This window comes from Pundamilia nyererei, unplaced genomic scaffold, assembly GCF_000239375.1.
Source record: "Pundamilia nyererei isolate P.nyererei 1_Seehausen unplaced genomic scaffold, PunNye1.0 scaffold00089, whole genome shotgun sequence".
NCBI lineage: Eukaryota > Metazoa > Chordata > Actinopteri > Cichliformes > Cichlidae > Pundamilia > Pundamilia nyererei.
Genome location: NW_005187490.1, coordinates 494,376 through 506,605, shown reverse-complemented (window position 1 = coordinate 506,605; position 12,230 = coordinate 494,376). Strand labels below are relative to the sequence as shown.

At 39.7% G+C, this 12,230-nt stretch overlaps 1 protein-coding gene across 9 annotated transcripts in view; it reads left to right on the top strand.

Annotated features, from left to right (window-relative positions):
• The first annotated feature begins 802 nt into the window (after window positions 1–802).
• ppfibp2b (PPFIA binding protein 2b) overlaps window positions 803–12,230 on the top strand; it is a 95,105-nt gene continuing 83,677 nt past the window's right edge. For all 9 annotated transcript variants that reach the window (XM_013912417.1, XM_013912415.1, XM_013912412.1 and 6 more), the window contains exon 1: window positions 803–994. The gene's annotated coding sequence lies outside the window, so the exon portion shown is untranslated. The remainder of the gene's footprint in view (window positions 995–12,230) is intronic.

Sequence of the window (12,230 nt, the reverse complement as noted above, 5' to 3'; positions counted from 1 at the left end):
TTTGGTTGTTTTTAGCTGTTCGCGATTTCGGATGTTACTGTCTCAACCTCTTAAAGATAAATTAATTGTTATTAATATTATTATTATTATTATTATTATTATTATTATTATTATTATTATTATTCAATAATATTATTATTTTATTTCAAATTTCCGATTTTTAATTTAAATTTACTTATTGTTTATAATATTTTGCACAGTCAAGGAGCAGTTCAGGAAGCATTTCCCTGTGTGTTGTACTTGTATGACTCTATGAATCTTGAAATCTCGTATTATTACTATTACTATTATTACTATTCTTCTTCTTATTATTGCTATTATTATTAGTAGTGGTATCACTCCCCCTCTTTTCCCTGACATGCAGAACACATATTTCAGGTTCAGGCAATGTGAAGAACCTTTTGGACAAACGTTTGAGTTTGGAGTCTTAAAACCAAATCGTTATCCGGATTACCACAGATCGATGCCTCGCTGCGTTCATGAATATCGGAGACATCACTTGTAGGATAATGAGGCTAATTTAAGACGTTAAAATCTTTGGCTTATCAGTTGAATAAAACACAACAGCAACTTTGACTAGTACTGCACAGTATTACAATCATCATTGGTATTTGTTGGATCCAAGAAGAAAAGATACAAGTACTACAATTAGATGGTTCCTTTTCATTCTCAACTATGAGCGCACTGCGAAACATATCATAATGTTCACTGTAGATCTAAAAGAGAGAGAAATATGGAGTTTCAGGAGTTCCGAGGAGCTCGTAAAGGCATCGTGCGTATCACATGGCAGGTGATAGAGCTGAGGGAGCTGGCGCTACAGTGCAGCGCAGGGTACAGACAGACAGACAGTTAACACAGGTCAGGGCACCTTGCGCGCACGACTGCTGTATGTACGCGTAATGGCGCGTTTGTGCCCTCTCACTTTATCTTCAAGCGTCTCCCAGAAACGCAGTTAAAGGATTTGTTTGGACTGCGCGTCAGAGGGTCGCACAACGTGAGTAACATGACTTTAATGTAGTAGTTTCCCCGCATCTCTAATACATTTAAACTCCAACTTATTTTTCTGTGAAAATAGCTTTTTCATTTCGGTAATTACATTTTACAAGTTGTTGTTTTGCTGCAACAAAAAAAAGCACCAAATATTTGACAAGTTGTCTCATTCCTGAGTAATTAGCGTTCAATATGTGCAAGTTAAAGTGCGGCTAATGTTTTTGTCTTCTTTTACTTAAAAGTGAATTTGTGGTCCGAGGTTCGCAGATAGTGCTTATGGTGGCACTCAGTTATGTCAGGAGAGACTTCAGCACAGCCTGTATTTCAAATATTGTATTAAGTCTTAAAAATGCTTCACTGATAATCCTGCTGGGGTTGTGCTGTGAGCATATCAGCCTTTCTATTAAGAGTAATTGGGACATAAGGTTGAATGGGACAGTATAAGTATACATGGTTTGTTTTCTTCCTTGTACATGCAAAATGACAACTTCTTTTTCTAAGGCGGAGCTCTGAAACCAAATAATGAAAAATAAATGTGCAAGCTGTTGTGGCATACACGGGTGGGCGGGGCTAGCTTCAAACAGAAAAGCATAGGCTGAGGAACTTAGCATACGCATAAAGGTAACATGCTGCTGTTGCTGCTGCCGTAAAAAGGTATTACATAGGTATTTTTGATTGGTCCTTTCACCTTACTAACTTCGCAGTAGAGACGAACTTTGCATTTTGCAGATCAGTGACCTCCGACACCCAGTCACTCAGATCTTCTACAGAATGTAGTAATGAAGTCTGTATTCTGAGTCACTACATGGCACAAATGCATGACACACCTAACAGAGGTGGGTACTTTAAAAACCCTCACCTCGCCCACTGAGGGCCGTAACAGTACCATGACAGTACTCAGCTATTTCCACTAGTAAGTGATTTCCTGTGAAAGTGAGGCAGTTTTATACCGTAATGACTGTGGACAGAAATGTGATAGAAAAAAAAGCAAAATTATGTCAAAGTAAAGGACAAGTATGACACAAACTGTGCAACATGCTGTAAGTTTCTAGCAAAGCTGAAATAAGTAGTCAAATGTTCGGTCCCAACAGGGAGATGTTACGAAAATGGTGCTTTGTGTCTTTTTACACAAAAAGGGTTTGGTGTGCTTTCTTGGAGTATGATCTGCTCTTAATTCCAGCTCAAATAGATGCTAAACCTCTTCATCTTTACAGAATATCACATAGTGGGCCGAAGCTTTTCTTAGAATTTACAACAAGAAAGTTTACACAAGCCAGAAATTCCAAAATCATCCCCGTCACCCTTAATTTTCCCTACATTGTATATCCCATTATATATATTTTTCTACATAACAACAAAATGCAACATGGTCTGTTGGAGACAACATGGTAGTTTCACTGTGACACGGGTGTTTCTCCGCTTGCTTGCTCAGTCATGTACTGTCAGCTCGGAGCTATTAAATGATGTTTAGTTGCACCGACACATGCTGTGTAATTGCAGATCATCAATTTCTGACAGCGTGAGTAAAATGGAAAGGGGGCGGGTGAAAGAGGGGGGACGCTGATATGCTAACAGCAGAATATCAAGGTTGATGTGTGGCCCCCCTTCGCTGAAGCATCTGTTCCATCTAGACAGAGTACACACACACACACACACACACACACACACACACACACACACACACACATGCACGCATAAACATCAGAGACATGAGAGAGCTGAAGGAGCCTCCTGCCAGTGAATACATCAGGCCGGTGCCTCCTTTCTGTTGCAAATCTCATTTTAAAAAGAGACGGAGTTGAAAGGCATCATTGCCGCTGACGACAGTGAACTGATTAACGCTGCTGAGGTTGGCACTTGGGTGGCATTAGCACACGGAAACAGAAGAAATGCACACAGGAGCTCGGCTGAAGTGGCAGTTGATAAAAGCCCTAAATTGGGAACATTTATTGTTGCAACAGTTTATTTTTGACAATAGCGCTCATCGGCTTGTCGTGATAGGTTTACGCAGGGTGCACACACACTGGGTCAAGCAGATGATGGCACTCATTTCTGTGATCAAAGCTGCTCGTCTAAGTCCCAGAGTGGCCATGTTCAGATGATTGCTCTGTCATCTTTACAGCCGCTGCCGTCCACGGCTATGGTGTAGTTCCACTGCTGCTTAGAGGGAGAGACAAAGGAGAAGAGGAGAGATATGGGTGAGAGGAATGAAAGCGAAATAGCAAAAAGAGGAAAAGCGTAGAAACCTGAAAAGACAAAGTCAGGCTGTTAATCTTGCTGAAGTGAAGGAGTGAAAGAAAAGTGTCAGAGAGAGAAAGAGGAGAAACTCTGGCTTGTCCGAGGCGATCTTTGGCTTTCTTTGTCGAGGAATGTGAAGAGGTGTTAGAGAACAGCAGAGGCTAGATGCTGCTCATGCTGTGTTGTCCCATTTAAGAGAAAATAAAGTAGTAAGAAATTTGCGGATTCCAGGAGGAATAAGCAGAGCAGAAAGAAGGTAAACGAAAGGATTAGGTTTTTCTTTGGTTTTTCAGCCGCTATTTTGCTCCTTCTCAAATCCTCGCTGCAGCAACGCAGTGTGCAAGGGATGAGTTAAAGGTTTAACATTTGATAAAAGGGAGTACTGTGTTGGTGGAAGTGCTCGGTAATGTGTAAAAATATGCAAATGTATCATGTCAAAGTGTTATGGAACTTCAGCACATCTTTAATCCCCCTACTCGAGTGCAATAAGTGTGCAGCCTGCGGTGTGTGGATACTGGAGGCTGCTCTAGAAAGGAGGTAAAACTAATGACTCACTCACACTTGACACTTTATTAGGCACACCTTTCTAATAACAACTCTCACCCCTCTTTTTCCTTTAGAACTGGCTTAATTGATCAAGGTGCAAGATTTGGGTCCATACTGGCATGATAGCATCACACAGTTACAAAAAATGGAGACACCGTGGTCATGGCCACTGAGAATAATGAAATAGGCTGGGTGTTTAAACAATGCTCGGCTGACAGCAGGATGTATCGAAGCTTTCATGTTGTTCATGCCAAATTCTGACCCTTCCATCTGAATGTTGCGGCACAAACTGAAACTCATTGGACCAGGCAACATATTTCCAGTCTTCTGTTGTTTTCATGATCCTGTGGGAACTGCAGTCTCAGGTTTTTGATCCTAGCTGACAGGAGGGGCACCTGGTGTGGTCTTCTGCTCCTTCTTTGCCCATCTGCTTCAAGGTTCAAGTTTTTGTGCATTCAGAGATGCTCTTCTGCATAACTTTGTTTTCAAGACAAGAGTGGTTATTTGAGTCCTGCTTTGTTACTGTAAAACTCCCCCATTAGCTTTTGTATGACAGCCTGAAATATCATTTTTATGCTCATTATGCAACTTGATCTGATTAAGAAAAAAAGGTGGGGGGTTGTTTGAGGGGGTTAAAGCAGCTAACGTTTGCATCGAGGGTTTATCATTTACCCTTTGAAGAAGGGTAGATGATAAACACAATAAGATTTAAAAGCAAGTAAAAAAGTCAAACATGTTTAAAAATAATAGCCCCATATGAGGGGGCAAACCATACCGGCTCTGGTGGCTCTTTGTGCTGTCTCACCTGCCTTCCTAGAGGCAGGGAAAGGAAAGACAGAAGGCTAATAGGCAAGTGCAAATGTAGAAAAATAAAAGCTGTTTGTTAAATGAACATTACAGTAAACTTATATTCATACGTATTGATTTACAGTGTTATTTAAGTGGATATCAAGAAAAGCCATTGAAGATAAAAGCTTATATGATTTGATTTTGGTAGGTAAATCTTGTTGAGTTGTTCTGAGACTGTTAGATGGCACTGCACTTGAGCAATTTTGTCCACTTTTCTGGATTAATGGGAGTAAACATTTGTTTTTTTAAGGGGTAATACATTCAAGTGTTTTGTACTGAAGCTGCTCGGTTTTTTATGGCATTGAAACACTCATGCACATGCATGGGTCTGGGCATGCGAGCGAGTCAGTGATCGAATCTCACAGTTAGACTTGTCAGAAATGATATCAAACAAAGCAGCTGATGAAGAGAGCAGAGAGGAGGTGAAGAAGAGCTTTACAGGGCAATAAATCGGGAAGTAAGGAGAGGGGAGGTGCACATTTAAGGTAAAGAGTGGTGAGTTTAAGGACACTTTGACAGCAGGAGTTACGTAATAAAGTGATTCATTTAATGAGATGCCAACTCCTGGGTAGATTGTGGCATAGTGTTCACGCGCACTTGAATGCTGCAGACCAGCAAGCTGCCAGAAATCCTGCTTTTATAGATAATCAGTTAATCAGATGCTTGATTGGCAGCACCTGACTGCTATTTACCTACTAAATTCCAATGAAGCACTAGTGGTGTGTTCACTGCATAGAGTCCTATAGTCTTGATTATTAATATATATTAGTATAAAGAAAAGGTATTCAGAGCAACATTTGCACTATTGGTGCATGGATATTTTTATATTTTATATTAAATAAGTCTTCTTTTCTTTTCTGTTTACATCTTTGAGTTGAAGAAAGTAGAGCTGTGTTGATATCAGATTTTCACAGACCTCCCTAAGAAACTTATAGTGGCTCAAGATTTTAATAGAAATAATAATTTAATAGCAATAATGCTGTGATTCAAACTAATTTATCTAGAACTTGGTTTATTATTCTTTTTTTTTAATGTTTTGGATAAAACATTTAAAAAAATGCAAAAACTGTTTGGTCTTTGAATCTTGCAGCACGTTATTGCTTCATCTCCTCGTGAACAGTGAAAATGGTCAGAATACAGCGTATACCTAAACCTACAGTGATTCCTTTGAGTGACTGACATTTGCTGGGAGTGTCCACAGCAGTATGTGGCTTTATGTCCTCCGCTATGTACACAGATGGACTGCTATACAGTTCATCTGTGTACATATGTATACATTGGTACATCTCTCCGTAGTACATCTGTATATTTGCTCTTTGTATAGCAATATAAACATCTATATACTTCACTTATTTGTACATAATCTGTACATAACTATTCCCACCTTTTATACTACCCTTTTTTGTATATAATCTGCTCTTATTGCACTTATTGCTCTTTGCACTTCTAATTAGATGCAAACTGTATTTCATTACCCTGTATTTATACATGTGTAATGACAATAATGTGTGATCCTTGTACTTGTACCACATAGACGGTTATTTTTATGTATTTTCTTCTGATCCTTCAGAATTTGGTCTATAAAAAACAAGTGTGTGATGTGTGGAAAATGCAGAGATATGTGTTGTGTATCAGCCTTATAATGTCGAGACAATGTTTGTGCCCTTATTACCCAGCCCTATGTCTGCCAGCAGTGACTTTGTAAGGACAGTAAAATGTTAAAATGTCTATAAATAAAAATGTTGCCCTCTTTATCCCGATTTTTAAATAATTATTAATAATAAAAGCAATGATATCAAATATTTTACCATATTATGACATTTATGACATTTTAGCCTTTTAGCTGCGCTGCTATGCTGTGTTTCAGTTACTCCATGAATTTGGCTTTTGTTTTCATTTCTGCTTCTGTGCTGTGAGGATATAATCCTCATCCTAGTTTAACTAAGTCCAGTACCAATATTCACTCCTGAAGACTTGGCCAATGTCAATATTTGTACTGGATTACATTTCAGTGTAGTATTTGCCTCTGCTCTATCCTCTGATGCAAGAATCGCAGACGCCCGCTGTGTTCACTGCAGCGGCTGAGCTCTGTGCTCAGTTGTTTTATTCCAGGAATTTGACCACTAGTGTTGTTTAAGCTTCACTTTTTTTGTTTCACTTGGGACTTCAACAAGTAATAAAGTAATAAAGACAAATTTATAAACACACAAGAATGGGTTGCAAATATTTGGCCCAATTACTTGCTCTTTTGATGTAACTGAAGCTTGAGTGTGAAGGAAGATAATCCTGTAATTTTCCTCTTCAAATCAAAATGGAAAACTGGACGTGTTGCGCTGTGTCTGCCCAGGAAGCAGTCATGTTGAGTGTCCATAAAGCTTTACATTAAGGTTGAGTAAGCTGAAATTAAATGAGTTTGTGTGTCAGACTGTCTGCGTGTCTCCTTCAGGATGACATTTACCTGAACCACACAGAGCTTCTCATGCGGCTGTAACATTATCAGGTAACGTGATCCGTCTCTGATCATGTCCAGATAGCTTGTTAGGAGGTTGTGACTCGGACTCTGTGTAACCCTAGTCTGCTGCAGCCGAGGTGCCGGCCTCTCGCACTTCACTGCTTCTTCCTACTCGATGTGCTCGACTTTAGAAGCTTAGAAGTTTTTACTATCCTGCTAACTTGTGTTTGGTGTTTTATTTACTCAGTGGAAAATCGTTCTTTTCAGCCTGAATTTGTATGGAGGCTAATAAGGATGCCAGTTGACTGCACTCGACCAGGCTGGCGGCCAGAATCCTTGAGCTCCATCTGAATCAGCTGCAAAGCACCAGTTGGCTTGCTCTACTGGGACACACATAAAAAACCGAATTGATGCATAATCAATTCTTCATGTCATAGTTTGAGGGTCGTGCAAATTTGTGGACTATCTGTGAAACAGGGAACTAGGAGGTGGTCTTCAACTGTGGGAAAACTGGGAAACTATGAGAGTAATGGACAGCATAGAGGTGGTTAGCCAGTTAGCCTTAACTTTGTAGCAACGTTGTGATACTGTATGTAATATTATATACAATGTATATTAAAAAATTTAAAAAGTTACATATAGCTCCAAACTGTAACTGTAACTGGAAAAAAGAAGATGGGGAATTTTGAAGAGGAATCATGAGAAAAATGCTGTTTCTGCTTCTTTGACCTCCTTCAATTTTGCACTTGAAGGTCAGCGTACTGGTCATGACATGCTGCTTGTTACTCTGAAAATAGAAAGTGTTGTCCTCGGCTAAAGGAGGAGGATGATGATCACAGTTACATCATTGAAACTGGATCACAAGGTTGGACAGATCATTTACCAGGTAGTTAACGATCACACAAAATGACGCTAAGAGTTCTGGGAAATGTTTTTAATTCAGTGTTTTGGATTGTTAATCCAAAATTATCTCTCTTTTCACCTTTTTATGCCTTGCAGACGGTGGCAGGTCTCTGTGGTTGGCGCTGTGGGTCTGTTGAACGATCACTATATTGATCGCCATTGAATTTGGTCCTGATCTTTAAATACACTTCACTGACACTGGTAATCCTCCAGCTTGAAATGTAGACACATACCTTTTGGGTGACAGCTTTAGAATAAATTGGCATCAAATATGTTATTGCTGTAGTGTCCAGGTCGACTGATCAATTGATTTGTAAACAAATTGTGATTGGTTCCCTAAACTTTTACAGCGCAGTGGTTCAGTGTTCAGCACCGCCGCCTCGGGTTCTCGGGTCTAACCTCCTGGTTGACTGGGTCCTCTCAGTGTGCATTTTGTACATTCTGCCTCTGTATGCTTTAGTTTCCTCTCAAAGTTTAAAGATGTGCTTGTTATGGTTAACTGTTTAATCAAAACTGGCTGTAGGTGTGGAGAGTTGGTGGTTGCTTCTCTGTGTGCTGCTAAGCCTGTCCAAGCTGAACCTTCTCTTTACTAGCTGGGATAGGCTTCAGGATAAAATGAAAACTGGCATCTTCAGAATTTGTTTCATTAAAAAACTGTATAAATGAATTGTTTTTAAGTCATTCAGCTTTTTAAGGCTAACTGGTAGCTTGCACTCTGAGCCTGTGCTGGTCCCCCTGAGCCCCTGTGTCCTCCTTTGATGACGTTACATTTTGGCTTTTCTGCACCTTTGTTCATTATATTGCTCAATAAAGTGGTTTATACTTTGCTAAACAATGGTAACTTTATTATTCTGCAAAATAAACCTATTTTCCCATCAGTGCTTATCCTTTATCTGGACTAATTCTGTATAACTACACGAAATTGAAAAGTATACCAAACAAACAAAGAGCTTTGGTCACAGGGGGCCATGAGAAGCACATTCTTGTGTTTTGAGTAAATATCACAACTTTTGGATGGATTAACGTGTACTTAAGTAAACTTACTTCTGCTTTGTAACTCTTATGGTAGGTGGAGTAGATATGAGAAGTGGCAAAGATGCACTATTTTCATATACTGCAGACAGATTTAAGTGGTTATTTGGAAACAGATGTATTATTAAACAGGGAATTATTGTCTGGCTTCAGTATCCTACCAAACATTTTGTTAAGTAGCTAATTACACCTGCAGGATTCCTTACTCCCGTTGAAAATATAACATTTTTGCTTTGCTTTGCCTTAAGCAGGTTACTGTTGGAGTAAGTGGAGCTCGCATATAACAAACAATCACCATTTTCAGGGCACGATGCCTGTGTGCCAGTTCGTCCTGTCATGTTTTCTCTGTCATGTCATCAGCTTCATCATCTCATCAGCTTCATCACATGGCAGAATGAGTCCACGATCTTATTGTGGCCTCACAGGGACTCTGATTGGCTCGTTTTTATTCCCTCCTAAGTGCTGATTGGTTAGTCACGCCTGTCACATGAAGTTGTGGCCATCTTTAACGTGTATGTATTAACTGCTGTTGACATGTTGTTTTTACAGCACTGGCTTGCTGACACTGGTGTTTGAGCTCCCTGCTGGTTTCTGCACCCGGGGCCACATCAGGGCTTCAGAATGAGCCGGAAAATCAAATCCGAGTTTGCTTTGGAAAGACAAAACCTCGTCCAGCTGGACTTCCCAGTCCAGGTGTTACTTCAAAAATAACCCTGTAATTTTTTTTAACTGGGTTAACAGCTGGATGAGAGATTTTTTTTAAGTTTACTATTATGAGGATGACTTTATTTTTATTTTAGTTTCATAAATTTTTAATTGAGGCAATTAAATGATGTAACCAGGCGAAACAACAACATAAATATGCTGAATCCATCATCTTTAGTCTGAACACTTTCCCCCATAAAGACCACATTTGAGGACCTCCCTGTGCAGTTAAAGGCGAGTTTAAATAACTCTCTCTGAAAACTGTGGTTTTGCGATTATTAGAATAGTTTCTGGGTTTTTGCAAGGGTACTCGTAGTTGTACAAGCAGAGATAACCCTCACTAATTTCTAATGCATACCCAGTCGGTTTGTCCTGGAAGCAGACATGAAATATGACAGAAACTGCTCAGTTCAGAAAGTGGAAACAAAGGTTACGTCTAATAGGCAGCCTATGGGAGAAGAATTAAGGAAATCACTTGAAATTCTTGCATGAGTAAACCTACATTAGCTTAAAATGCTTTGTCTTGAGCATAATGATCTGCTTTATTGCTGCTAAGTTGTGTTCTTTCGTGGTGTGTTTTGGATGCTGTTTCTGGAACAGAGCAAAGCAAAGCAACTCCTTTCCATGTTGCAATGTTTTTATTGTATTTAAATTAATGCCAGAAATGAGGAGTGCACAGGGTGGTAGTAGTAGGAGTGTTATTTTTTTTTTCTTTAACCTCATGCTAAGAATGAGGTTAGCCCATAAACTTCTACCATATGTTTTCTCCTTTGTGCGGGCAGGTTTATAGCCTCTTAAATGAAAATGATAACAACAGTGAATCTACTGTAAGTTGCACAAAGCTTAACTTAGCTGATTACATGCCTACGCTGAGAAAAATATAAAGGCAGTGTTGTGTGAGCAGTAAGGGTGTCACAGTTTTACCAAACCAAAGTTTATGCAGTCACTGTAAAAAAACAACAGCAATAACGCCCTCTGTCATTTCTGAGGTTTTACATATCAGGATGAACATCCGTTCTTCCTTCAGCTTCCACTTACGTAATTTGGGGCCGTGGGGAGGCTGGAGCTTTTCCCAGTTGGCATAGGGCGAAAGGTGGGCTACATCCAGGACACGTCACCAATCTGTCGCAGGGCTAAACAGAGAGACAGACCGCCAACCAATTTAAAATCACCAATTAACCTGACCCCACTAACTGCATGTCTTTAGATTGTAGGAGGAAGCTGGAGTACCTGGAGAGAACACAGACACAGGGAGAACATCCACATAGAATTACCTAATACTTATCAAGTCAGAAAATTAATTACAAAAACCTCAGATGAACTAAAATATGTAAAATATTACACATCGTGTTTTATTTTATTAAAACTAAACCTATAATAAAGAAGCAGAGTTTGAATAGCTAAGTGCAGCCCATGATTCAGGAGCCTGGAGAGCTGGTTTTTGCAGCAATAATATGAAAAAATAGTTTTCTGTATTTATTGGCCTTTCATATTGTTGTGGAGGAATTTTGGCTTGCTATTCTTTATATTCTATATCTTAGTTCATTCAGGTTTTCGGGTATTTGTTTGCGCACAGCCAATCAGGTTGAGGTCTGGACTTTGACTGGGCCATTGCAACAGCCTGATTCTGTTCTTTTTCAGCCATTCTGTTGGAGATGTGCAGCTGGGCTTGGGATCATTGTCCTGCATGACCCAGTTTGGGGACAGATTTTATCTGTCAGACAGATACTCTCACATTTGACTGTAGAAGACTTTGATATACAGACGAATTCACGGTCAGCTCAGTGGCTGAAAAGTGCCCAGGTTCTGTGACTCCAAATCATCACCCTTTCATCCCCATGCTGAGCTTGTATGAGGCGCTTGTGCTGATATGCCATGTTTGCTTTTTGATAAATGTGATGCTGTGTGTTATCGCCAAACATTTCCACTTCCACTGGTCTTGTCTGTCCAAAGGATGTTGTTTCAGAAATTCTTCTGGTTTGTTCAGATGAAACTGTGCTGAACAGAGAGTTTCTCCTGGTAACCCTTTCAAACAAGCCATACCTGTAGAGTCTTTCTCTACTTTTACTGTCATGAACTTTAACAGTTAACATGCTAACTGAGGCCTGTAGATTCTGAGAAGTAGCCCTCGGCGGGATTTTTTGGGAATGTCCCCTCCTGGTCAAATTGGCGGCTGTCTTGAATGTTTTCCACTTGTGCATAAAGTTTTTTGTTGCAGAATCATGAACTTCAAATTGTTTGCAAACAGCCTTACATGTCTTAGGTGTTGCGTGGCTGACAAAGGTAGGACCCAAACGCAGGACTCAGAACACAGACAATGAACTAATAGATGTTTTTTTTTATTAAACTAAAGTACAAAATGACAACACTAGGAAACTAAAACCTTTGCCACAACAAGGAAAACATACTAAGGCTACGTTCACATTGCAGGTCTTAATGCTCAATTCCAATTTTTTGATCAAATCCGATTTTTTTTGTCTGCTTGTTCACACTACAAATAAAATGCGACAGCAAA